The following is a 5,000-nucleotide window of genomic DNA, read 5'->3' on the forward strand; positions in this document are numbered from 1 at the left end:
CCCTAGGTAAGGCATGTTAGAGCGAAAGACAGTAAACTCGAATGAGCCAAGAAAGAGCGGCGTGCGGGGCCGGTCGGAGCGCACACATCTCTCGGTGGCTGGCGGGCGAGAGAGTGCTGCGTCGCCGGCATCGGCGTCGAAAGAAGCCGAGCCGAAAAAAGTTAAAGTACAAACGTGCAAGCATACTAACCTAACCCTAGGTAAGGCATGTTAGAGCGAAAGACAGTAAACTCGAATGAGCCAAGAAAGAGCGGCGTGCGGGGCCGGTCGGAGCGCACACATCTCTCGGTGGCTGGCGGGCGAGAGAGTGCTGCGTCGCCGGCATCGGCGTCGAAAGAAGCCGAGCCGAAAAAAGTTAAAGTACAAACGTGCAAGCATACTAACCTAACCCTAGGTAAGGCATGTTAGAGCGAAAGACAGTAAACTCGAATGAGCCAAGAAAGAAGCCGAGCCGAAAAAAGTTAAAGTACAAACGTGCAAGCATACTAACCTAACCCTAGGTAAGGCATGTTAGAGCGAAAGACAGTAAACTCGAATGAGCCAAGAAAGAGCGGCGTGCGGGGCCGGTCGGAGCGCACACATCTCTCGGTGGCTGGCGGGCGAGAGAGTGCTGCGTCGCAAAGTACAAACGTGCAAGCATACTAACCTAACCCTAGGTAAGGCATGTTAGAGCGAAAGACAGTAAACTCGAATGAGCCAAGAAAGAAGCCGAGCCGAAAAAAGTTAAAGTACAAACGTGCAAGCATACTAACCTAACCCTAGGTAAGGCATGTTAGAGCGAAAGACAGTAAACTCGAATGAGCCAAGAAAGAGCGGCGTGCGGGGCCGGTCGGAGCGCACACATCTCTCGGTGGCTGGCGGGCGAGAGAGTGCTGCGTCGCCGGCATCGGCGTCGAAAGAAGCCGAGCCGAAAAAAGTTAAAGTACAAACGTGCAAGCATACTAACCTAACCCTAGGTAAGGCATGTTAGAGCAAAAGACAGTAAACTCGAATGAGCCAAGAAAGAGCGGCGTGCGGGGCCGGTCGGAGCGCACACATCTCTCGGTGGCTGGCGGGCGAGAGAGTGCTGCGTCGCCGGCATCGGCGTCGAAAGAAGCCGAGCCGAAAAAAGTTAAAGTACAAACGTGCAAGCATACTAACCTAACCCTAGGTAAGGCATGTTAGAGCGAAAGACAGTAAACTCGAATGAGCCAAGAAAGAAGCCGAGCCGAAAAAAGTTAAAGTACAAACGTGCAAGCATACTAACCTAACCCTAGGTAAGGCATGTTAGAGCGAAAGACAGTAAACTCGAATGAGCCAAGAAAGAGCGGCGTGCGGGGCCGGTCGGAGCGCACACATCTCTCGGTGGCTGGCGGGCGAGAGAGTGCTGCGTCGCCGGCATCGGCGTCGAAAGAAGCCGAGCCGAAAAAAGTTAAAGTACAAACGTGCAAGCATACTAACCTAACCCTAGGTAAGGCATGTTAGAGCGAAAGACAGTAAACTCGAATGAGCCAAGAAAGAGCGGCGTGCGGGGCCGGTCGGAGCGCACACATCTCTCGGTGGCTGGCGGGCGAGAGAGTGCTGCGTCGCCGGCATCGGCGTCGAAAGAAGCCGAGCCGAAAAAAGTTAAAGTACAAACGTGCAAGCATACTAACCTAACCCTAGGTAAGGCATGTTAGAGCGAAAGACAGTAAACTCGAATGAGCCAAGAAAGAGCGGCGTGCGGGGCCGGTCGGAGCGCACACATCTCTCGGTGGCTGGCGGGCGAGAGAGTGCTGCGTCGCCGGCATCGGCGTCGAAAGAAGCCGAGCCGAAAAAAGTTAAAGTACAAACGTGCAAGCATACTAACCTAACCCTAGGTAAGGCATGTTAGAGCGAAAGACAGTAAACTCGAATGAGCCAAGAAAGAGCGGCGTGCGGGGCCGGTCGGAGCGCACACATCTCTCGGTGGCTGGCGGGCGAGAGAGTGCTGCGTCGCCGGCATCGGCGTCGAAAGAAGCCGAGCCGAAAAAAGTTAAAGTACAAACGTGCAAGCATACTAACCTAACCCTAGATAAGGCATGTTAGAGCGAAAGACAGTAAACTCGAATGAGCCAAGAAAGAAGCCGAGCCGAAAAAAGTTAAAGTACAAACGTGCAAGCATACTAACCTAACCCTAGGTAAGGCATGTTAGAGCGAAAGACAGTAAACTCGAATGAGCCAAGAAAGAGCGGCGTGCGGGGCCGGTCGGAGCGCACACATCTCTCGGTGGCTGGCGGGCGAGAGAGTGCTGCGTCGCCGGCATCGGCGTCGAAAGAAGCCGAGCCGAAAAAAGTTAAAGTACAAACGCGATGCTAATGAGCGAGCCGTTGTCTCGACTAATATGTAGGGGGCGTTCGATCGAGCGTCTGGCTTGAGCGCTTGTCGGCCTAGCAGAACGGTCGCATTGTTATGACCGGGTTTTAGGCACCGCTGCAGGCGGCCGGCAGAGCTCTTGTTTGTGCGAAACTGAATGGATCGAGCCCGAGAGAGGGCGAGCAAAGAAAAAACGCAAATCTCTCCGCCTGGCACTGCCGGCGAGAGCGTGGACGTCGCGGCCAGCGACTGTCGAAGCTGAGTACGGCCGCAGGCGATCGCCTCGGTCTTAAACGAATGCGACGAACACGCGCCGGGCGGCCAAGCGAGGGCCGAGCGCAGCTGTCGCAGCTATCTGGTTGATCCTGCCAGTAGTGATATGCTTGTCTCAAAGATTAAGCCATGCAGGTGCAAGTACGAGTTCTCGTAAAGCGAAACTGCGAATGGCTCATTAAATCAGTCTTGGTTTATTTGGTCTCGTGAGCGAAGTGGATAACTGTGGTAATTCTAGAGCTAATACATGCATTAAGCGCCGACTTCGGGAGGCGCGCTTTTATCAGATCAAAACCGACCGGGTTCGTCCTGTGACGTTTGATGACTCTGGATAACCACGCGGATCGTACGGTCTCTGCACCGACGACGTATCATTCAAGTGTCTGCCCTATCAACTGTCGAAGGTACGCTACGTGCCTACCTTTGTGATAACGGGTAACGGGGAATCAGGGTTCGATTCCGGAGAGGGAGCCTGAGAAACGGCTACCACATCCAAGGAAGGCAGCAGGCGCGCAAATTACCCATTCCCGACACGGGGAGGTAGTGACGAAAAATAACAATACAGGACTCTAACGAGGCCCTGTAATTGGAATGAGTACATCCTAAAACTCTTAACGAGTATCCATTGGAGGGCAAGTCTGGTGCCAGCAGCCGCGGTAATTCCAGCTCCAACAGTGTATGCTAAAGTTGTTGCGGTTGAAAAGCTCGTAGTTGGATTTTGGGCGAGCGCCGCCGGTCCGTCGCAAGGCGTGTCACTGGTTGCGTTCGCCTCACCTTCGGTTCTCCGTCGGTGCTCTTGACTGAGTGTCGGCGGTGGCCGATAAGTTTACTTTGAAAAAATTAGAGTGTTCAAAGCAGGCTGTTCGCCTGCATAGTGTTGCATGGAATAATGGAATAGGACCTCGGTTCTATTTTGTTGGTTTTCGGAGCACGAGGTAATGATTAAGAGGGACAGACGGGGGCGTCCGTACTCTGCCGTTAGAGGTGAAATTCTTGGATCGGCGGAAGACGAACTACTGCGAAAGCATTCGCCAAGAATGTTTTCTTTAATCAAGAGCGAAAGTCAGAGGTTCGAAGACGATCAGATACCGTCCTAGTTCTGACTATAAACGATGCCAACTAGCGATCGGGAGGCGTTACCATGACGACCTTTCCGGCAGCTTCCGGGAAACCAAAGTCTTTGGGTTCCGGGGGAAGTATGGTTGCAAAGCTGAAACTTAAAGGAATTGACGGAAGGGCACCACCAGGAGTGGAGCCTGCGGCTTAATTTGACTCAACACGGGGAAACTCACCCGGCCCGGACACAGGTAGGATTGACAGATTGAGAGCTCTTTCTTGATTCTGTGGGTGGTGGTGCATGGCCGTTCTTAGTTGGTGGAGCGATTTGTCTGGTTAATTCCGATAACGAACGAGACTCTGGCATGCTAAATAGTTACGCGACCTTCTCGGTCGGCGTCTAACTTCTTAGAGGGACTAGTGGCGTTTAGCCACACGAGATTGAGCAATAACATGTCTGTGATGCCCTTAGATGTCCGGGGCCGCACGCGCGCTACACTGAGTGAAGCAGCGAGTGTCTAACCTAGGCCGAAAGGTCCGGGTAACCCGTTGAACCTCATTCGTGATTGGGATAGGGACTTGCAATTGTTTCCCTTGAACGAGGAATTCCCAGTAAGCGCAAGTCATCAACTTGCGTTGATTACGTCCCTGCCCTTTGTACACACCGCCCGTCGCTACTACCGATTGAATGGTTTAGTGAGATCCTTGGATCGGCCCCGTCGCGGCTGGCAACGGCCGCGTCGGCGTGTCGAGAAGACGATCAAACGTGATCATTTAGAGGAAGTAAAAGTCGTAACAAGGTTTCCGTAGGTGAACCTGCGGAAGGATCATTACCGAAAGTGGTGGTAGGCCCCGGCCGACCGCGCACTTAATTGTCTTTGGGTGCCGCCGAGAGGGCGGCCGTCAATCGGGGTTCCGCCCCGTGCGACACGCGTAACACGTTGGCATAGCAAGGCAGCCGAGTGCGATGGTGGCTTCTGGGCACCGCGCTCGATGTGCCGCCGGCCCAGCCCGGCGGTCGCTCGGCGCCGTTTGTTGGTGTTTTTGTGCAGTTGTTGTCGGTGGTGGTTTTGTGGTCGATCCCACAGTGTGACGTCCGCGCGCTTCGGCGCCGGGCGAAACGTCGAGGACGACTCTTAACGGTGGATCACTCGGCTCGCGAGTCGATGAAGGACGCAGCCAAGTGGGTGAAGTAATGTGAATTGCAGAACACGTTGAACGTCGACCTTCTGAACGCGAATTGCGGTCTCGGGTCAATCCCGGGACCGCGTCTGCCTCAGGGTCGCGTTCGTCCTCACCCGAGGGCCGTCGCCTGGCCTCTGCGAAGACGGCCGGGCGTCGCCCCAAGTTGAAGCGGT

The 5,000-nt window shown here is 54.3% G+C and overlaps 2 non-coding genes across 2 annotated transcripts; both read left to right on the top strand.

Annotated features, from left to right (window-relative positions):
- The first annotated feature begins 2,665 nt into the window (after positions 1-2,665).
- LOC144430877 (small subunit ribosomal RNA) lies at positions 2,666-4,475 on the top strand. The gene has a single exon (XR_013479790.1). It is a non-coding gene; the product is annotated as a small subunit ribosomal RNA (ribosomal RNA).
- A 298-nt stretch (positions 4,476-4,773) lies between these two features.
- Positions 4,774-4,927, top strand: LOC144430854 (5.8S ribosomal RNA). The gene has a single exon (XR_013479769.1). It is a non-coding gene; the product is annotated as a 5.8S ribosomal RNA (ribosomal RNA).
- The last annotated feature ends 73 nt before the right edge of the window (positions 4,928-5,000 follow it).

This window comes from Styela clava, chromosome 12 (genome assembly GCF_964204865.1).
Source record: "Styela clava chromosome 12, kaStyClav1.hap1.2, whole genome shotgun sequence".
NCBI classification, from domain to species: domain Eukaryota; kingdom Metazoa; phylum Chordata; class Ascidiacea; order Stolidobranchia; family Styelidae; genus Styela; species Styela clava.